The following is a 22,814-nucleotide window of genomic DNA, read 5'->3' on the forward strand; positions in this document are numbered from 1 at the left end:
TCCGTTGAACTGAAATCCATCAGCCGCGTGGACTGGCACCCGCTGCCACCACCGCGAGGCATTTCTTTGCCTCACGGTGGGTCCCGTGAAGCTCTGATTCTATTTAGTTTGCAATCAGGTTTGGAGGCTGGCAGTGTTTTCTTATTGGGAAAATCCTATCAGAACTATACCCCAAATTGTCCCAGAATCCTGTAGAAGCTAGTTGCTGGAGGGCTGGCCCTTTGGGTCAGTAGCATAGTCGCTGGTTAGAGTGAAGCAACTTCAATCTCGAAGGTATAGGTTACATTCATATTGGGTGGTGATTAGTTGTTGGGTTTTTTTATTTCTTTTTTTATTATTATTATTTTTTTATGAGTTCCAGGGTCCATGAGAGGCATGTCTTAGAAAGGAAAGACCAGAGGCTCATTTCAGCCAAATAGAGTTGTGAAAAGAGAAAGAAAGACTAACAGAGTCACTCAGGTAGAGTAGAAAAGACATTGAGAAGGTAGAGTATGTGCACATCTCCTATGGGAGTTCTGTGTCATTGAAGTTATGGAGTAGATTAATGAGAACACATGTCAAAGGTGAAAAAAGATTCAAGGAGAAGTAAGCAACCCTAGGACGGTCATGCAAAATGCAGTTGAAATAGGGTTTCTGCAGATCTTCTGTTCGGGTTCTCAGAGCAGCAGGAACTTTACTTAGACTCTCGTCACTAGTTGCAAATGCTGATTGACCTCCGGGCCATCTTCTGGCCCACATCCTCCTGCTTGGGACTGGCATAGATATCATGGAATTCCCGGTAGCCAACTTACCATGCATGTATTATTTGAAGGTCTCCAGCAGCAATGCTAAGTCTTTCACAAATTTCGGGATCCTGTGGTTTTATCCTCTTTGAACTTGAGCTCTCTGCTGGAAGGGAGGAGCATGCTTTCAGTTTTGTATGACATTGTGTCTTCCTGAGTATGGGTCCTGTGACCTCAGCTAAATGCTCTCTGTGTTTTTACAGGTGGTGCTTCGAGGCTCAGGTGACTTGGCCCCCTTGGCAGCATCCAATGCATCTGGCCTCTGTCTCTTCAGTGCAGATTCAAGTGCAACACGTACAGTAGTGTGACCCCTGTCGTCTCCATGGTGGATGTGCATCACAGCAGTAAGTTGTCCTGGTTCTGAACTTTCTTCCTGGGTTGAGGTTCATGGTGTGACTTGGGTGCCTCTTTTGCTGGCTTCTGTCTTTCTTCCAGAGGGAAAGATACCTTCTTCTTTTCGATTAAATTGGAGATGTACCCTTAGCCAGAATATCTAGAATTTGTTGCTTGGGGGAAAATTACTTAGTGGCACATATGGAGAAGGTTCTGCAAGTCCCTGCTCCAAACAAAACATCTAAACTACAGTTTGCTTCTGTTAGCAGAATCTTGAATTATTGCAGGGTTATCTTATAAACAGACATTCTCTCCAAAATAGTGTTTTATGTCAACACATTCTTTTTAGGGCCAGTAAACTAGAGTAAAAAATATCGGGCATCTTTACAAATGGACCTCTGAGTGGACATGCTGTTTTTTGTTTGTTTGTTTGTCTTTTTTTTTTTTAGAGGGGGAGGTGTGAGAGAGAGATAGGGAGACACTGGGCAGGCACCACACACTTTTCAGGGCTCAATCTCACAACCCTGGAATCATCATCTCAGCCAAAATCAAGAGGGTCAGTAAGAAGGTCACTCACATAGAGTGGAGAAGACATGAGGAGGTAGAGTGTTTGCACATCTCCTGTAGGAATTCCATATCACTGAAGATTCAGGGTAGATGAATGAGAAAATATTTCTAATATGAAGATTCTAGGAGAAGTAAGCATTGCTAAGATGGTCATGTGAAATGCAGTTGTAATAGGGTTTCTGCAAGTCTTCTGTTTGGTTCTGGGAGCAGCAGGAAATTTATTTAGTCTCTTGTCACTACTTGCCAATGGTGATTGACGTCTGGGTTACCTCTTGTCCTACACGCTCCTCCCTTAGTCTGGCATAGACATCATGGAACTTCTGGTAGCCAAGATTGGAAGGGGAGGTAGAGAGAGAGAGACCTTTACGCAGGCTCCACCTGCGGTGCAGGGCATGATATGATGCCAGGGGCTCGATCTGACAACCCTGATATCAGGATCTCAGCGAAAATCAAGAGTTTGTCCCTTAAATAAAAGAACCATACAGGCATTCCTGGATGTGCTTTGTGTTTATGGAAGGGAGCATATGTATCCCCTCCTATTCTAAATCATCTAAATCGGGGACTGTTTCCATATCAGCAGTGATCTTACACCTTCTCAGGCCAAGAGATAAGGAGCTATTCTTGGTGGTGGAGAAAAAGCAGTTGGCTAACAAATTCTCATAGAGGGGTAGGAAGCCCTCACTGCCTGAATCTGAACAGTACAGTTTAATTCCTGTCCTGATATACACAATTCTTCAAAAACAGCACCATTGTAAAAGATGAAATTAATTTGCAAGTCCCTGGGTGGCACAGTTGGCTAAGCATCTGCCTTTGGCTGAGGTCAGGATCCCTGGATCCTGGAGGATCAGGCCCTGCATTGGGCACCCTTCTCAATGTGAAGCCTGCTTTCTCTCCCTCTTCTCTGCTGCCCAACTCAGACTGTTCTTGCTCCCTCTCTAGCTCTCTCACTCTCAAATAAGTAATGAAAATAGGAATATTTCTAAGCATGTAATTAATTTATAAATCCTTTCCAATTTATGAGGACAATATTAGTAGAATTAAGGACCCATGAGAGGTAGATCACAAACCATGTGTTTGTTGAGTCTTGTTGCTATTCATCCTTGCAATCTACATACATCAATAGATTAATGTTTTCATGAACATACATCAATCACCTTTTGTTCTAAGATTCTAAGTTAACCTTTCAATTGATGTTTTCATGGATCCCAGGCAGTGTATATATGTGTCAAACTTCCTACCAAGAGACAGTACCAGTGTCATTTGTGAGTGCTAGTAAAGGAAAAGTCCCCCAATTTTATAGTGTGCATGGTTGTGAGACCCCTCCTTTTCAGTGATCCTGGCCTTTATGCAAGTACTGATGGATGGGAGCAGATTTGCTTTATTTCTAGCTATTGATTACTGAAATACTGCATTCAGCATCCCTCAGAACGTGACACAGTTGTATGTGTTTGTAGTGAAAAATTGTCAGTGTCTGGGTTTGTATCTCATTTTCACCCTAAGAAATTCCTTTGGAGGTATTTGCCCAGGGATTTTCTCATGTGAGTGCCCGGGTAAGAATATCCCCCCATTGCATTGGGATCAGTGTTTCCTCAGTGTGAGGGTGTCGTTGTTGGCTAAGGAAGAAGGGATACCTGAGAACATTCCTTTCCTCATCACTCCGGGAGGATTTTCTTCTGTATGAATCCTCCCACGTCCTTAACGTGTTGGCTTCATGAGGAATGGGATTCCCACATAGATTTCATCAGCATTCAGCAGCAGCAATGATGCAGGGTGTCCCAGGAGGTCCCTGCACCTTCGCTCCTTAATGAGGGATGACCCGCTCTCTGAGATGGTAGCAGGAGCTCAGGTCTGAGCCCCAGTTGAAGCTTCTTCCACCAAGGCACAGCGCTAGTGGCTCTCCCCATGTGAATTCTCTGGTGTTGGAAAAGTGACCAAATCTGGCAGAAGGCTCTGCCTCAGTGATCAAAGACACACGGTTTGTACTCTCTGATTTCTGTGGTGGTGAGAAAGGTGGGCACTCTGGGTACAGGAAGGCCCCCAGTAATGACAGACACAGGTTTCCCTGCTCTGAGTTGTCTGGTGTCTCCAAATGTGAGACCTGTATCTAACAGCTCTTCCACGTTGACCACATTTGTAGGGGTTCCCAACGGTGTGGATCCTCAGATGCTGGCTAAGGGTATGGCTGTACTAAATGCTTTCCCTTGAAGATGGATTCAACCAGCTTCTGTCTATGGCAACATGCCCATGGCCTCGAAGGGATGCATGTTGCTGCAGGCTCTGGTACAGCAATGCCACCACATGTCTTCTAACCCATGTGAGGTCATGGGGAAGAATAAGAACAGAGCTCTCTGAATGACGGGTATCCCACCTTTGTTACATCCCTAAGGTGCCTCTCCTGTGGTTTTGCTGTGTGCAGAGGTGAGCCCTGGCCTAGAATTGTTTCCCCCATGTGTATCATGTCTACTTTCCTCAGAAGGGTGAGTTCTCTTGTTTCTCCCGAGGTTAGAGCCCCAACCAAAGGCTCTCCCACACTGGGAAGATGCGTGTGGTGCAATCCAGGATGAACGGGTTCTGATTTCATTTGAACTGGGGACACATGGCTGAAGGTTCTTCCACATTGTCTGTAAATACAAGGTTTCTCTTCCCAGGACATAGCACACATGGAATGAGGTGAGGTACGTGAGAAATCTCCCTATTGTGCCCCAGCATTGGCCGATTTCCTGTGCAGGGTGAACCACTGCTAATGGCCAAAACAGGAGGGGCTGTGGAAGGACTGCTCACTCACGTTCCTCCCTTCCTGACTCAACATACGAATTCCAGCCCCTTACTTCAGGAATTGTCTCTGCATCAACCTCTGCATGCCACTTCTAGTCAGGTGCCATGTTACTTTCCGGAATTCAGATAGATCTTCCTACATGGTAGCCTCACATCCATGTCAACTGTTGATTAAATTTTAGATGTTTGAGTTTCAAGCTATATCGCTGAGTCATGTTCAAGACAGCGACTTTTACAGACACTCAGTCGATGGTTTGACCTGAGGTGCATTTCAGTCCAGAAATAAAACTATTCAGATTTCTGTGCTATGCTGGGGTCATGATGGGAGGCCGACTCTATGATGGGGTTGGGGGTGGTCAGGCAAAAGGGAGATTTTACAAGAACGTTGCAGTAGGACAGAGGACACACAGGATACAGGAGACTTTGCTCTTGTCAAATGAAGGTAGATTTTCCTACTAGGAAAGCATTAATAGAAGGAGAGTTGGGAGCTTCCTGGAGGAATATTACTTTCCTCCTCTCACAAGTCCTTCTCAAGGGACTGCAGGTTTGATTAGAAATTCCTTTTTATTGACATTTCCTTCTGCCTCAGCCTTCCTCACTGTGATGGAAGGCAGGGGGATGTTAGGGCTTCAGGAAATGGAGTTATGGTAGTTATGGTAGTTATGGTAGCTAGCCTCTTGTTAAGAAAGCCTCTTCCTTGAGAATCATGAGGACTTTTATAAACTGAGGAAGACTCTGGCCTTGCAGGGTTTTGATCTCTATTTGTGGAAAATCTGTTTTTTCCTTTCCTTATTTTAGGGCAGTGAGAGCACCTGAGGAATATCACTCATATCACATGTTGGGTGTGGGGGCTTTGTTGTGTGCCAGCTCCTGCTTGGTGCTCAGCTGGCTTTCTTCTCCCTCCTCGTGTGCCCCTGAACAGTTTAGACTCTTCTGTCATTAAGGTTGTTGAAGGAGGATGGTCTCATCTTCTGTAAGATCTTCCTGCTTAATAGGGGCATAGAACTCTCCCTAACGTTGGGTCATTCCTGGTCAGTTGGGGGCCCTCTCTGTGTCAGATTTGTGAAATGAAGAGGCCACTGAATGCAGGGGAGAAGTTTTAACTGGATCCTATTGAGTGGAAAGGACCATCTGTCCTCTGGAAGTTACTGCAGTGAAGGGTTCCTGGAACCACCTGCAGAGACGGAAGGGATGGGTGGAGAACAACACAACAGGGTTAGAAGAAGAAAGAGAAGGAATATCCCCATGAAGAGTCCTTTGATAATGGGTGAGAATGCTCCTCCAGGCCAAGAGTTGAGCCAATCCTTAAAGAGAGGGATCCTTGGAAGTGCGAATTTGGGCAGTGGTATCTGTTAGGAACCCAGAAATCTCTTTGTGGTAGTGGGGAATGTACCCACGTCATTCTGTCTTTAGATTGGCACAAGCTCCACCATGTGCAGCAGTTACAACATCTAAAGTCGTTGTGTTTTGTATAACTGCTTCATGCATTGGGATCATTCCCTTATTTCATTGAGAAATCCTATTGGAGTTGACATATAGGGCCTTGACTGTGTACTCTGTAAGGACTTCCCCATATCACACAACATCCTCCAGTCCCAAAGAGGGGCAAAGATGGATACTAGGTGACCATGTCAATGAAACGGAGCACAAGTGCACCGTTGCTTGAAATGGGGAAAGTTGGCTGGGTCGGTGATGTTTTTCATAATGAGCCCATGCATCTGGGCCCACCCCGTGTCCAGTGGTCTCTGGAGCTTGGGGAATCCATGGGCACAGGTTAGAGCTTCAAGGCCATTTTTCCCAGCTAGGGTCCCTTATCTAATCCTGAGTCTCCTTGAGCTGCAGTCAGGCTTTCAAGGGCTCCTCGGGTTTGGAGGACAATTCTTGGGATGTGCAATCATTTCAGGCCCATGTTGGGTTGGCAGGTTACTGCTTGGGAAGAAGAGCCTTTTCTGTCAATTGCTTCATGGGCATAGTGGACAAAGAAGGTCTGTTGGAGTCAGGATAAATACTTGTATGACTTTTGCCAATTACAACCAACAGGTGGGCAGTAGGATCTCTGATTTGGGGGCAAACATGTTTGCTGACAGGCTTTGGCCTCAGCAGTCTGAGTTCGATTGATGACAGCATATCTGGTTTTTCTTAGCCCCTTTCCATGAAACTGTTGCCATTGTTAAGGGACCTGTCCTCTGCATTTTCGTGGGGCATCTTAAGTCTGGTCAACTTAAGAACCTTTCAAGAGTTAGGAGCTATAGGTGTAGAGTTGTCGGGTCCATGCCTAAGGGTGGCTGGGTTTAAAGTTGGGCTGGTTTCCAGCATTAGTTCAGGCATATATCAAAACGTAAGCTGGTACTTGATAAATCAGCCTCCTGACATCGTTTGGTGGCCTTTATTCTCTGTGATGCTCTGGAGCTGATGCCAAGTCCGTAGAGTCAGGGGCCATCCCTGTATGAATCGGGAGGTTCGTTTTCCCAGGCGGGCAGTTGGATGCTTAGCTAAAGCCTTTGTTTGCCATTGTAGTGGATCAGTAGTACTGGGAGGGAAGAAACCATTCCAGGAAGCCCTTTTTATTTTGAGGTCTCGCCTGAATATCCTCGTTAGTAGTAGTCTCCAGTGAGTGGGAGAAAACTTCGCTGGCCTTCCCAAGTGCACCCTCCACTCCAGTTACAGGGAAAGCTGGGTCCTTCATTGTCTCCATATGTCCCCAGAGAACCCTGTGGAGTGGTGTATGTTCTCTGGCTTTGAAGGATTGAGTTCCTCATCCCAGGCCCATCCAATTTCCCAAGGTGCTAGTTGAGTTCTACAGTCGTGGGGGAATCAATCGCATGCTCCAGTTGTTGAATTAGCCTGAGTCCATGGGGTCCTGGTATCCCCACAGAATAAGAAGCAAGGGGAATGACTGACCATGAGCTAATGTGGAAATGTTTCTGAAAATGACCTCAAGTTGTCTCACCCACGTAAGCAACACATATGGAAAGGCCACCAGATTTAGATTAGAAAGTCAACAAAATGGGTTTTTAAAGTCTACATTTCCGCTTCAAAAGAATGCTCCTTTCCAGAGACAGCCAGCTCAGGGCTCATGTCCTTGGAAAGCAAGTCCTGCTTTAACCCACGTGGTGCAATTATTGACTTGAGCTTAGCAAGCCTAGTGATCAGTCATGGTGATTGCTTAGAATCTGCATCACTGGGACTTTTTTGAGGAATCTCTGATCGTTGTCTCTCCAGGCCATCAGCCAAGGAAAGTGCTTGCCATCAGACATGCATGTGATACCTGTGGATTTGGGCATATTCCTCTTCCTGAGGTGCCTGTATATCCAAAGTTCCTACACCTGCCAGAGAGTGACATTCTTTAAGCTCCTGGTGAGGCAATGGGGAAGTCTGTAAGCAAGGGGTCAGGCCAACATTCCCAAGGGGTTTGATGGCTGTAGTTTTTCCGAAAGTCAGCCTTAGTTCCTTAAAGCCCTTTGGTCCCATCTGAGTCTCTGTCTAGCTCTCTCAATAGGACAGCCCTGTCCAAGCCTTGTTTAAATCACCCATGTTTCCAATAATGCCCCGTTACAAGGAGAAGAGATTCTTCTTGAACATGGGGAGATAGATTAGGGTTGCTGTGGGAGAAGAAATGGTTCCTGAGACCTTTGGACTTGGAGACCTCAGGTAGAGCAATACGTGCAATGCTTCAACATGCTTCCTAAGGAATGTTGGCCATTGCTGCTATGAACATTGGGATACAGATGGCCGTTCTTTTCACTACATCTGTATCTTTGGGGTAAATACCTTGTAGTGCAATTGTAGGGTCATAGGGAAGCTCTATTTTTAATTTCTTAAGGAATATCCACACTGTTCTCCAAATTGGCTACTCCAGCTTGCATTCCCACCAAAGGAGTGTTGGATCCCATTTCTGTACACCCTAGGTGTCTAGCATTGCCGACCTTCAAGCTCATGTTTTCCCCGAGGTGCAGCGTGGTGCTTGAGGTCCCAGTTCCTCTGCTGTGGTGTCTGGCTTCTCCAGAGGTGGAGGTCCGTTTAGGGACAGCCTCTCCTCCCTACACCTGTTGCTGCTGCAGAACACAGAGACTGAGAAGGGCCCGTTTTGTGGGGCCACTGCCAGTGCTGAGCCTAGCATTGGTCATGGTCCTGAGTGTGGAAGCGACAGGGTGGTTCTGGGGCAGGATCCTGGAGGAATACAGCAGGGGTGGCTGCTGCCCTTCAAGTCAATTCCATGGTGGTCAAGGGGCCCTGGAAATCACTCTTCTTCATCAGCTGTCATGCTCTACATGGTTGATGGGGACTGGAGGGGTCAGTGGGAGGAGGAGCAGTCCCTGCATTGGTTAGGGGAAATGACCAGAAGACTGCTGTCCCACCCAGTCCCAGGGAGGCCCAGTCTCACCAGACAATGGACTGTTGTGGGCCTAGATAATTGCTTCCTGCCCCAAGTGTCAGTCATCAGCAGGGCTTGGACAGCCAACTGTGGGTGTGGTGGCCAACTCAGAGGGTCCTCTTGTCTCATCCTCAGGGATCCATTGCCGTCTTCTGGAAGGGTGCAAGGAAGTGTTCTCTTTGTTTAGCCTGTGGAGGTCAAGTGCAAGAAAGCCATTCCTGCAGGTGTGTTTCCTTGTGTTTTCACACCGAGTCTTCCTCCAGGCCCAAATCGAAGTCACAAGAGGGGCCCTAGGGCCCTCCTGGCTCCCTTTGTCTGAGCACCTCTGGAGAAGCTGGTGCCTTGGTGTTGTGGGCAGACTGTCCTGTGGTGTAGCTGTGGAGACAGAAGGTGGAGTGGTATGAGATAGCGAGTGGCATGTACCCTGGGGCAGGTCTTACCAGAGGCCTGTGGGCTTTTGTGGGACATGTCTTCTGAGGTGTTGAGGTAGAGGTTTCCCTGCAGGACCCACGTGTGACATGAAGAAAGGGAAGTTTTCCATGGGCCCCCTGGGGCTGAATGAAGGCTACACTCCCAGGGTCACTCAGGCCCCTTCACTGACCATCTTCCTCCATTACTGCCAGGTCCTCCTCCTGCTGGGCTGTCGCTTCTCCAGCCTCTCTGAGAGCCATAGACATGCCCTTCTCTGTGGCAGGAGCCTTTGCCCATACGAGTGTTGCAGGTGGCATGACAGAGAAGGCATGCTCCCGACTCCCATGGGAAATGAGTTTGCATGGGCCCCACACTGTGGGCAGGTGGTGGGCAAGGTGGAAGCAGGCAGTGTGGCCTTTCCCTGATGGGTCTTCCCTGCGGATTTAGAAATTGAGGAGTCTCTAGAATATCAAACTCACGTAGTGAAATGGTGCCATGAGGGGACCGGCTACCTCCCCTGAGGTGTTTTGGAGGCTTGGGGGACTGGAGGTGTTGGTCAGGTACTACAGGAGTGGCCAGCATATATGAATCAGCCAGAGACTGTTGCCTTCCTCCATGCCCACAAGGATACAGCGCTGGGAGGGGTGAGCTGTCCGACTCCTATGAGCCTGGGGCCTGTCTTTTTTGCTCATTTCTCAGATGTCTGAAGTGGGAGATGGGGCCACCCCACCACTATCTCTTCTCGACTAGGGTTGTTTGGGAGCAAGCCATCCACTAAGTTTTGCAGGGTAGGAGGGCAAGGCTTGGGTTGTGCAGAGTGAGTGGTCACTGGGGTGAGGGGCTCTTTTCCAGAGGAGCACAGTGCATGGGATGCCTGGGGTCCAGTACTTCCAGACAGCCAGTGCCCTTCCTCCAAGAGCAGTGGCTCCTGGACGACAGTACCCAACCACCACAGGGAGTTGTACGGATCAGGTGGAGCTTCCCCGTGGGATGTTCTCAGGCTTCCTACTGCCTGCAGGTACTGTGACCATCCTCTAATTTCCTGTTTGTTTTCAGAGGCTAGGGAAGCACCCTGGATTTTGTGTTGTTTCCCGAGGTGCCCACAACAAATTCAGGGCAATGAGGTAGAGCATGTGTCCATGTTTGCCTGCCCGTCTTCCTTCCCAACTCACCCCATTCCCAAGTCCTTCTCTTCTGCTTCCCTTGTTGTTTCTGTCAAGTCCACAGAAGGGAAGCTTCTTGAGAGCTGAAAGCAAGAGCAGAATAGGGCATGAGAACAGATTCCCTGGAAGCGGAGAACCAAGTGGGGACACCCACGCCCAGCCTCCCTTCCTGAGGCCCCTTCAGCAGGGCAACCTGTGCCCTGCCAACTCCCAGCCATTCAAACTGCTCTTCTGTCCAGTGCTGTTTCCCAGATTCAGCGGTGATGGGTCAGGGTGATGTTAGGAACGAGGTGAGGAGGGCTGCCCACCGATATCATGCAGCAGTTCAGATGCAAAACCTGAATGCCTGCCAGAGATTAGGGCCTCCAGGGTGGGCGTCGCCAAAGCAGGGAGGAGGTGATTATGGACAGATGAGACAGGAAGCCCAAGAGAGGGAGGTGGAAATTAATTATCGGCACAGTGTGGCTCCTTCCCTCAGAATCGCTGTCTTCCGTGGAATCCTCCTCCGGGTCAGAGAGCAGAGAGGATGCTGGGGTGGCTGTGAGAGAGGATAAAGGGGAGTTAGTGTAGCTGACGATTTATGACCTGCTGCTCTGGGTATGATAGCTCTGCCCTCAGCTGGGTGGGGCCCCAGCTCTGAGTCCTCCCTGGCCTTCATCGCTTGATCTCTGTACGGTGCAGGTGGGGCAGCAAGTGTGTGAAGCAGGCCCAGGAGCCCCTTAACACAGGTTTGGAGGACCCTGGCCCATGACTGTGTCTCCAGGGCAGCTTCATGGGGGTGTCCTTCTTGGGGAACACGTACACAGGTAAGACTCAGCTGGGGTGTGAAGGCTGGCAGAAGCTAAAGATCATGGGAGCCTGTGTAGTGAACCCAGGGGAAGTTTGCTTTACCTCCTCCAGCTCTGGGAGTCCCCTTGAAGGTACAGCAGCTTGGACAGAACCAGGAAGGTTTGGTAGTAGACGTTATGAGGGAGAGAGTTTACCTGTCTTCTACATCCTGGCTCTCAATAGAACGTAGTGTCCTGGTTCTCTTGCACAGGAGAGGGTGGTTGGGTCTGCAAAGTCATGACAATAACCAGATCTGGGACCGTGCCAAGAAAGACCCAGAATCTATTGTGCCCCATTCTTGAGAGGCCTTGAGTAAAGAGACCAAGCTTTGACATGTGGCAGCAACAAAGGGAGGCAAGAGCAGGTTTGATGGGAAAGGTCCTTAAAATAGCTGCCCAAGGAGTTGAGCAGTGATGACAAACACAGCCTACCCTAAAGGCCTGTGGTCACAATGTCTGTTCTTTTCATTCAGAAACTATGAAATGGGAAAACCATGCCTGTTGCCAATGCATCCCTTCCTTGGCAGTTTTTATCCACCTTCTTCTTTCTCCAGAGCACCAGAGGCAACACCCTGTTCCCAGGTACCCTGACCCACTGTTCCCTTCCTCTGTGCTGTTCCCTACCTGAAGAGAATTCATCCTCACTGCTGGAGTTGTCAGTGTTGTCTATACCCAAATCTGAAGAACTGAAACAGGAGCAATGCTGTTATGAGAGAGACTGCCTCACTTATTCATCCCAGTTCTATTGAGATGTCTATGGGCCATGCAGCATTTGTCTGAGCCTTTTGCTCTGCTGTCCTATGCCCATGGGGCTGCTGGAGCCAGAGGCCTTCGAGGAGACAGGGATTGGAGTTTCATCCCTTCTAATGAGACCAGGTTGATGCAGCAATCACCTCAGTGTCAGTTCTACATGCCCATGACTGCTGTCCCCTCCCAATGCAACCATCTAAAATTCCAGTCGTTATGGGACTCTTGACATGTGGCTAGTGGGAGTGAGCAACTGGACGTTTTCTTTTCCTGGATGCATTCCCTATAGTTCATTGAGATAATGAGTGACTTTGTAAAACGGATTGTAGACCGACTCTTTCCTGGTTAGATAAGGATTAGAAACCAACCAGGAGCGAGAGACAAGCCCTGCTCTCCAGAATATTTTTCCAGCCTTAGTGGCTGACCTGACAGGACCGTTGATATGTAAGACGTTCCCAGGTTCACGCACACCCACCAGGCAATGTTGGAGGCCGTTGGACCGTAAGAGATTAAGGTGAACCCCCCATTCCTAGAATAAGTGGGGAACAGATTCAGTACAGCACTGACCAAAAGCACAATGTGGTGCTCTCAAAACAGAGAAACTTATGTAAGATATGGAACCACAAAGAACACAAGGAGTCAAAATGTTTCTGAATATGAAGAAGTGGGTGGTGGGTCCCTAGAAGCTGACCTTCCAATACATTGGATCACTCCCCTGAGCTAACAAGATGGTGCTGGCCTACAAATAGCCAGGGGCACGTGGGGGTGAAATAGAAATGCCCAAAGAAATGCACTCTTTTTGGCATCATGATGCTTGTCAAGAGGACTGCCTAGAAAAAGCATCTTCTTCTAAAACAGCAAACAGAATGAAAAGGCAGCCCACAGATTGGAGACACTTATGAAAAGATGCTCAATATAAGGCATCATTAGGGCAATGACAATCCAAATGTCACTGAGCTGTGGCATTGTCTGTTAGGATAGTGAGGATCCAAACCAGGAATTCAAGCCCAGAACCCATGTTGGAAGGATGCAGAAAATTTGAGACTTTGTATGCAACTAGTGGAAAGCAGAATGGTGCAGCAACCCAGGAAGAGCCTGTAGAGTGTCCTCAGAGAGCAGCAAAAGGTACTCCCGTGGATCCCGCATATGCGAGTGAGGAAAAGAGATGTCAGAAAATCAGATTCTTTTCAAACATGTGTTTCTCACCAAGAGAAAGACTTGTTTGCTGCCAAAGAACCTTGAAACCCTGACCTGGCTGTTTCCATTCCCAGGCACGGACCTCCCTTGACTTGTCTATTGGCCTAAACCTTCTGAATAAAACAAGCCCCTCTTGCATGGACAGATGGCTAGTGAAATGTGTGGTGATTGTCCTGTCACACCTGTTGAGGTTTGAGGTTCTCTTTCACCACTTTGCAATGCACAGAGCACCCCTCGTTCCTGCATGGAGGGTGCCCAGGACCCCTCAGCGATGCCCAGTCCCTGAAGACGACCTCATTTCTCCTTTGATAGGACACCTTTTGGGCCTACCTCAGAAAGCCCCAGCTAGGGCCAGTGGTGGGTGTGTGATTTCCCATGGGAGAAGGCCAGTTTAATTCTTAGACATCTGCAGGGAAAAGGTAGATCTCCACGGAGAAACACAGATTGAATTGGCCCCATCTATTCCTGGCCACTGCTCCTTTGTCAGGGTCTTCCCTGAATGGGCTGTTGCATGAGGCTGCCCCAGAAGCCGCCTGCAGAAGGAAGGAGACTGTCCCAGCACTCAGTGCTTCCAATGAGGTTGGGAAGATGCATCATGGGGCCTCTGATGCAGAGACGTGTGTGTGAGTGAAATGGAAAGAGAGAAGTACTGTGACCATTCATGCCCGTGATGTACCATGACATCAGAGACCCATGGACACTGACTCAGTAAAAGGGATTGGAAAAGACACACTTGTGTCTTTGGAGCACAGCTTCCCCCTTCCTATTTAGTGATGGGATCTGTTTTATAGGGGAATCGATGTATATTTGCAAGGAAAGAACACCTATTAAAAAGGTGCCTGGGTGGCTCAGTGGGTTCAGCCTCCACTTTCGGCTCAGGTCATGGTCCCAATGTCCTGGGATTGAGCCTCGCATCAGGCTCTCTGCTCAGCAGGGGGCCTGCTTCCCTTCCTCTCTCTCTGCCTGCCTCTCTGCCTATTTGTGATCTCTGTCTATCAAATAAATAGATAAAATCTTAAAATAAAATGAACACCTATTTAAATTGCAGGTGTTGAAGTTTTCATGTGCATGGATGTTCATGACGTGATGGTGATGGGAAACTTCCTTGAGAAAGTGGACACCATTAATCGCCATGTGGCAGGGAACAGACACGTCTGAGAACATACTATTCACCCAACTGACACAAAAACTAAACCTGAGAATCACAGCACATGGGTTCCCATGTAAACACACCTACCCAGCACCCACTCCTACAGCAACTAAGACCAGCACGGTAGCTTCCGGGGGCAGGGTCATGAGGCCTCGGGTCACGGTCCGGAACATGACCTTTAGTCTCCTTGTTGCAGGATCTGGATTCTGGGTGGCTCTCAAGATGGAGCCTGCAATGAAGCCCCACCTTGCCCATTGTCCAGGTTGCTCCAAACCAATGAGTAACTCTAGAATACAGCATACATACCATTCTCCCTTTCCAGCAGGGCCACCTGTGATTTCAAAAAAGAAAATATTATGGACATCACATCATGCCTTGTCCTGTCTGCAGAGCTCTTTTTTTCTCTTGGTGATGGGCAGGACCATGGGCAGTGATATGAAATGTACCTAGAGGTTGCATGCCCTGGGTCCATTGGACAAAACAGGTGCCAAGGCAGTGTAAGTAGTACCCATGAAAAAGCTCACTACCCTGTGGACTGTAACAGAACATGCTGTTTCCTGCAGGGTCTTTGGAATATGGTATCCATGGGTAACAGGCTCTCCCTCAATAATCTCCCCACCAAGGACCTTGAACGTGCTGAGGTGTTTGGATCTGATTTCGAGTATAAGAGAATCAAAGGATGCTGTACCTCATATGAAGAAAGGCTAGTTTACCACCTTGGTGAAAAATGGGGCCTCTCCTTCTGTGCTGTCCACATCAAGGCAATTGCACAGGCTAGCCAGGGATCTAGGTAGATACACACAGAGAGTGTCCTGTCACCCACGGGGCTCAGGGAGCTTTGTTTGGTGTGCACGTGTGGACAAGTGTGTAGAGGTGGGGAGTTAATCAGTATGGACTAAGCTTCAGTTTGCCCTTCCTGGATGGAGGAAGAAAGGTCCTGAAGAGGAGAAGGGATGTGAATAGTAACTCTGCCTCCTATTGGAGTTACAGGGCATGGAGTAGCTGTGAAATAAGTCCATCTCAAAAGCACACCTACTCCCTGCACCCAAACCTGCACCATCTAAAGGCAGAAGCATAGTTTCCGGGGACAGGGCCATGAGGCCACGAGTCTTTCTCCAGAAAATACTCTTCTGTTACTAGGACCCTTTTTCTCAATACCTTAGGACCTGGAATCAGGGTGGTTTCATCATGGAGCCTGTGAGGAAGCCCCACTTTTCCCCTTTTTCAGGTTGTTGCAAACAAATGAGTGACTCTAGAGTACAGAGTACTTACCACCCTCCCCTTCCAGCTGGGACACCTGTGATTTCAGGAAAGAATACAGTATGATCATCAAATCATGTGTTGTCCTGTTTGCGTGAGTCTTTTGTTCCCTGGGGGATGGGAGACTTGAGGTTTGAGGTTCTCTTTCACCACTTTGCAATGCACAGAGGACCCCTCGTTCCTGGGGAAGATGGAGAAGTGTGCTAGAGGCCTGTGAGCCCCAAAGTATACATACCAAAGAGAGGAAATGAGATAAGAGATAAGAGTTATGAAGGATAAGATAACTCTTATCCTTCATAACTCTTCATAACTCTTATCTTCATAACTCTTATCCAGATAAGAGAGAAAAATGAGTCATGCAGAAATGGGCCCAGTCTTCCTACAGGTTCCACGTTCTGGGTCGCACTGGATAAAATAGGTGGCAAGGAGAAATAGCTGCTACCCGTACCAAAACTCACTGCCCTACAGATTGTAGATGGTCCTGCTGTAGTTGTCTTGCCTCCCTGCAATGTCTCTGGGGTTAGGTAACATTTGTTAAAAGACTCTTACTCAGACTTCTCCCTACCTTGTAAATTGTGCATGCTGAGATTTTTGTATGTGACCTTGATTAAAAAAGCCAGAAGAATTTTGTGTCTCCCTCAAAGAAAGGCTGATGTACAATTCTGATAAAAAATGGGGTGTCTTCCTCTGTCATTCCTGAGGAATGTTCACATACCTGTCCATCCATCGAAGCTAGGAAGAGATACACAGAATGTTCAGTCCACTGGTGGGGCTCGGCAGGAAGAGCTCATGGAGTTTAGCTTGGGGCCAGCATACATGGGAATGGATGGAGACGTTGGGTTACATGGGTATGGACTGAGCAAGCTGTTGCTGCATCAAGAATGGTCAGTGCAAGGAGCCGGGATGGAGAGAGAAACATTGACTCTGAACTTTATCTACAGGGAATTGAATCAGGGTGATCTCTTCAATCAGAAGAGGGTAAACACTACTGTGCATGCTCTGTTGTACTGACAGGCAAGTTCCTCCAACCAGCAACTGTGTCATGGTCATTGTCAAGACTGTTTCTTTGCCAGGATCAACCTGTGAGGCTCCTCCTTATATCTCACCTCTTCTAGGAGATTGTATTTCTTCAGAAGAACACTGTGTGGCAGGGTTGCATTCAATGGAAGCACAAGTACCCTAGAGGTTTCTATTTGTTCCTGAGACATGCATGGTGAGGAAAACCAAAGACACAGGATTTCTATGTCCTGATATCTGTACATTCCAAAAGAGTCCCCATCCTCAAAGTGCTTGTTCTTCCCAGTCATCCTTTCCTGTGGTATGTGTGTGTGTCCTTTGAGTCAGCGGGACCTAGTTTCCCAGGAGCCCCCCCCTCAACCCGTCCTCAATCAGGAACCAGCAATTTCATGAGACAGCGGAGGCCAGGCAAGAGAAGGGTACTCGCTAACCTGGCCATGTAGCAGAATGTCAGGAAATTTGATCGGGTGCCAAGCTAATGATGAGGCGTTCCTCGCAGTTGCCATTTGCCAGTGAGCCTTCCCTCTGTGCATTCAAGATGTGAGCATTTTTGTAGGTCTGGTGATGATGTTTTGGTAGACTGAAGTAGGGTCTGATTCTTTTGTGTTTTGACCCTGTCTGAGAAATGTCCCCAGCTAGGACAGATGTGTGCCCCTTCCTTTCTCCCCATCCCTGTTTGAGGAAAGGGAATCCTAAGCAACCCTCCAGGTATATCTGTGGTCAGCAAGGAATATGGTGTCCTAGGTGGGTGTGTGCAGTGGGGATGAAGGAGGTTTGGCTTTGAAACTTTGACCCATATCCTGAACTCCATTAAGTGGGAGATGTCTTCTGATGAAACACACGCACTCATCACACCCACAGGCCCAGTTGCATCGCATCGACCCCCACAAAAACAAGCCCACACTCTCAGATGCACCAAGCACACCACCTGAATGACCTACTGGTTTTCAGGGACTGTAGCACAGGGTCCTGGTTTTCTACAGGACACTCCATTTGTTCAGTCCGCCCCAGCCTCCATTCTGAGCAGGAACTCAGAATGGAGGAAGCCCTCCAGACCAAATGAGGAGACAAAGCCCTACCTTGTTCTTCAGCTAGATGTGTCCCCAAAGTGACTGATGGGAGAATATGCACATGGTCCCTTTCCAGTTGCTGCCTCCTGCAGTTGGAGAAAGGGAAACCCAGTGAGGATCCCGGCATCCTGTGCACACCATGTGCACTTATCAATGTGCTCTTGGTGTCAGAAGCAAGCCATATGGGATGCAGTCATTGAATTTATGATCCAGAGAAGGAGAAAATGACCTCGAGAAAAGGCTCCAGCTTGGAATGTCAAATATCCCAAGTCTATTTTCTTCAGCAACTCAAATCAAAGCTATTTTCCATAGACAGAATGACCTCGTAGAAAATGCTCATGACCATCCATTGCTTAAGGAATGGTGGTGGTGTTTTCTCAGTGTCCCTCTAAATATGGTGTCCCTTACTGATATAAACTCACTGCAGGCTCTCAGCACCAAGGAAATTGTCTCTCCCCTCTGGCATGTACATGCTCAGATACTCATGGAAAGAGAAATAAAACACTGCTTGTCCCTCAGAAGCACAAAATGACTTTACTGAGGGAACTGAGCGGCACAGACATTGAAGCTTCTTCCTTCAGATCAGGACCTGATCCTAGGGTCCTGGGATGGAGCCCCACATTGGGAACCCTGCTCAGAAAAGGAGCCTGCTTCTTTTTGGTGATGGAATCTAAGTAATATTGATGGTTGTATTTGTTAGTACATGTATGTTCAGTGACACTGCTCACGTGCCTGATGCTTTGTAGACAGAACTGCCATCTATGTGGAAAACTTTGCCATCCTATCTAAGGGAACCTCTGTACCCATGACAACATGACCGGCCCTCCCCCTTTCCTCCCTGCACTGTACTTTCCACTTTCTGGGTCTACGAATGTCCCTACCCTAGTGTACTCAAAGCCTGGGAAAATGTAATGTACCTCTTTCCTTGTGTGCCTTCTCTCAAAATGTGTGTTAGGTTTCCAAGGCCCCTCTATTTCCTAAAATATTGGAAACTTTTGTTTCTTCTTATGCCTGAATAGCACTCCATGGTGCAAATGTATGCCATTTAATGTGTCCTTTTCTCCCATGATGGATTTGGGGGCTGTGCCTGTCTATGGCTATTGGGAACCCAGCTGTCTTAGACATTCGTGCACATATTTCTGTTTCCAGAATGAGAAGACATCACAGAATGCATTTGCCCAATTTGTAGAATGGTAAACACATGGAATGTACTGGGTACTTTAGTTCCCCAAATGTGAGGTCGTTTTGTTCCTTTGAAGGTACCTAGCACACTCATGTAAGATGTGGCTAATGGACAGAAGTGGATGGGGGGGGATCGTAAAACCTTCTTCGTATTCTGTTCCATTGTTATGTTCAGTGTTACTGGTGGAAAACATAGTCTCTTCCTTCATACACATCTAAGAACCATGTTTCCTGGAGAGAGCTATATGGACCTGTGTTCCAAAAAGACCTAAGATACATCCCTTCAGCTAGTAGGCACTTTTTTCCTGTGTCCCTTGGATCCAGTTTGAATCAGAATTCCATCTTGACTTCTGGATTTAATGGTGATGGACAGCTTAGAGGGAAACTGCTACAAGTGAAATCATAGGAAATTGTGTCTCAGCATTTTGAAAGCTTGGGTTATGTCTGTGTTACTGAGTAGAAAAATGTGTCTCCAATCAACGTAATGAGTCAATATCCAAGGTACATTCCTGGGTGTCCCTGATGGGGTAGACCTGATCCTGGAGGAAGAACCGTACATTCCTCTTGGGTACTTGTGGAGGGGCTGGCATGGTAGTGCGTGCCTCCACATTCTCAGGGGGATGATCCACAGAGATTGCTGGGTGACACATAGAAATAGAGAGTAATGTTGGCATCTTGTTGACAGAAGACCATAGGGGGATTCGACATTTTTTAAAATATTTTTATTTATTTATTTGACAGACAGAGATCACAAGTAGGCAGAGAGGCAGGCAGAGAGAGGAGGAAGCAGGCTCCCTGCTGAGCAGAGAGCCCGATGCAGGCCTCGATCCCAGGACCCTGAGATCATGACACAAGCCGAAGGCAGAGGCTTTAACCCACTGAGCCACCCAGGCACCCAGGATTCGACATTCTTTACTTCTAGTCCAACCATCTCCTCCCCCTACTCACCAGCTGCACAGCAGGCATTGCTCCCTCCAGGTGGAACTTAGGAAGATGTCACCATGTGCTGTGCTCTGAATTCCGCCCCCTCCCACACCACAGGTTCTGTGGGCATCTGCTTGTATTTAGCATAGACATTACAGAAATGCAGCAGAGCGCAGTCAGCATGCCTGATGGCCTGGGTTTACATCCCATTGAACAGCCACACCTACCCAAGAGCATCCCTGAAAGCCCTCTGTGCCCGGTTTCCCTGTCCTCCGGCCTAGACATTAGTGTGCCGTCAGCGTGTCCCAAGTGATTTACCACAAGGAGCCCCTGGTACATAGGAAAGAACGGGATACTTCCCAGTTGCTCTGCAGGTGTTGAGGAACATACTGCCTAGGGAATCAGCTACACGGCTGGCTGTGGTTGAATCCAGACATACGGATTTGGGATATCTCCAGTGCATGGGAGGATGGAAGCCCCCTCTTTATCCTTCACATGAGAATGATGCTTTATAGCCAACAGAGAATCCATGTCCCTTTCTCCTATCCTCCCCACAGCAGCACCAATGGGAGTAGAAACAGGCTGGAAGCCCCATTTCACAGTGGAAGGCACTGAAATGTAGTGTGGTAAAGGGACTGTCGAGAGTTGCCACCCTGATGAGGGATGGATCTGGGACAGGAATGTTGTTGTTTCCCTGTGGATGGAGATCCCCAAGCCCCTGACAACCACCCAGTGCCCCTGAGAAAACACTCTGAACCCCTGAACCAAGAGCTGCCCTCACAATCTCAAATTCCCTTTGCCAGTGTTTCTTTAGGGGAGACCGAGTGCCATTAGACCAGACTCAGCCCTCAGTCACCTCTGTGTTTGGGGCCTGACGTAAAAAATGTAACAGTTTCTTCCAAATGGAGCCCTAGTGAAGAACCAGGAATGTGTAGCATTGGCCATGTTCCCCCACCTGTTTGTAAGGTCAGCACTGTCACCCACGACCTTCCTGAAGGCCAGTAGAGCCCCACTGATACCGGTGTTCTGCTCGGCTCCCAAGCTGATTCAAACTGAATTAGCTGAGTCCCTGAATTCTACTGCAGAAAGCAAAGCTGCACTGTATGTTAAATAACTATTTTTCTTTTAATTAAAAAAAAATATTCCTGAGGGCACATAAGAGACTTAAATGTTCATTTTACATCTGCTACTCTGTAAAACTCCTATTTATAAGACATTCTTTCACAAAGTCTATGTAGGAGTTCTTGGGTAGCTCAGTGGGTTAAGTATTGGCCATCAGCTCAGGTACTGCTCTTGGAGTCCAGGGATCAAACCTAGCATCAGGATCCCTGCTCAGGGGGGAGAGTTTCTCCCTCTGCCCCTCACCCAAGTCATGCCTGCTGTGTTGAATAAGTAAATATGTAAAAAAAAAAAAAGGACTTCCTGCGGGGCTCTCCTCCACAAGAAGGGCTTGTTTTCCTTCCAGGAGACCCTTGGAGCCAAGGATGACAGTTACTAATATTGTCAGTGGGGCGGACTGCCTGAGCCATGAGCTAAGGATACAAACATATGTCTGTCGTTTTCCAGTGAGTTGCATTAATTTGGATCCCAAGGTGCCCTTTCTGCAGGGGACAGAGAAATACTCTTTGAAAACACTGGATTCCCGTGAGTGTCTGATTTCAAAGGCCCTTAGTGCCCTGACCTCCCTCTTGCCTCCCACCCATCCTCAATTTCCTGTCTGCAGGGAGGGTCACCCTTTATGGACAGTGGGTCGTCTCGATCACTGGATGGAGCCTCCAGGGCCTGCGTACATGGCATGCATGCGTGGTGTCCTTACATGGACACAGAGGATGAGGCAGGTGACATCTGGGCAGGCCCGTCTTGGCTGCCGAGGTCAGTCTGTGCACTCTGGAGTGTTTGGACCCCAAACCTCTCTGCTGGCTTGACCTCTTATCCTTGCACCCCCTGGAGCTTGGCATGCTGGGGGCCACAACCATTTTAAGTCCCTGCAGGACTGGCCACTGCTGTGTGTTCTCCTGAAAAGTGACAATTCAGAACTCCTTTGCAAAATCCCAGGGGATATAGGCATTTGTAAGCAGCAAATATAACGTGATCTCTTTAAAATAATTTCTACCTGGGGTACCTGGGTTTCTCAGTCGCTTAAGCAGTTGCTTTCGTTTCAGGTCCAGGCCCTGGGATCGAGCCCAAGTCGAGCTCCCTGCCTAGGGGAGGAAAGCCTGCTTCTCCCGCTGCCTCAGCCTGCCGCTCTGCATATTTGTGAGCTCTATGTCTCTGGCAAAGAAGTGAATACAATTCTTACACGATAAATAAGCACATTAATAAAAATGAAATGTAAATAAAAATATTTTATGATTTATACAACATAATACTATGGGAGGAAAACAAAACCCTGAGTAACAGCACATATTTATACATGACAATACAATTGTCAAGCCACTTCAGGTAACACAATTATACCATTTTATCTAATTGGTATCTAAATCGATCATTGTTCTGGCACAGTTTTGGAAAAATTTCTTAAGGATCTTATGAGCATATGTACTTTTAAGGAATTAAGATTTGAACAATATCAAGTAATCTCTGTCACTTTGGCAAATGTCAGATAACAGTTAATTGTTGTTTATGACTTGGCGAGGGATTTCTTGGTAGTGCTGGTGTGAAAAAAAAGTATAGCTATTTAGAGTAGCTTATAGACTACGATGGAGGAAATTGCATGGATTTCTGACATTCTGTCAAAATAGACATTTCAATTCCGACACCCTGGGCTGGTTCTTTGGAAAGAAATTTTCCAAAAAGACCAAACTGGGAACACATCAATTTCAGGAATCTGAATTTAAGGTGAGGTGGACTTCAGCATTTTAATGTTTTCTCTGACATTTGCCATGACCTGACGATGTACAAATAGCCTCACATGGCCCTTTGCATTGGTATATCATTGTGTCAGTCAAGAAGCAGGTGCTGGGAAAGAAAGAAGCAAAAAAGGACACTTTTGTTTGGGGATTTATGGACCACCATCTGGGAGACACAGCGTGGA

At 47.7% G+C, this 22,814-nt stretch overlaps 1 long non-coding RNA gene across 2 annotated transcripts; it reads left to right on the forward strand.

The window, feature by feature from the left end:
- The first annotated feature begins 988 nt into the window (after positions 1-988).
- LOC116583963 lies at positions 989-22,154 on the forward strand. Of its 2 annotated transcripts, XR_004282987.1 has the most exons (4): positions 989-1,126; positions 4,069-4,159; positions 15,556-15,647; positions 21,943-22,154. It is a non-coding gene; the product is annotated as an uncharacterized LOC116583963 (long non-coding RNA). The 2 variants fall into 2 exon arrangements; XR_004282986.1 differs by lacking the exons at positions 4,069-4,159; positions 15,556-15,647 and adding an exon at positions 21,347-21,424 and having other exon boundaries at positions 21,943-22,148.
- The last annotated feature ends 660 nt before the right edge of the window (positions 22,155-22,814 follow it).

The sequence above is a fragment of the Mustela erminea genome, unplaced genomic scaffold, assembly GCF_009829155.1.
Source record: "Mustela erminea isolate mMusErm1 unplaced genomic scaffold, mMusErm1.Pri scaffold_38_arrow_ctg1, whole genome shotgun sequence".
In the NCBI taxonomy this organism is placed as follows: Eukaryota; Metazoa; Chordata; class Mammalia; order Carnivora; family Mustelidae; genus Mustela; species Mustela erminea.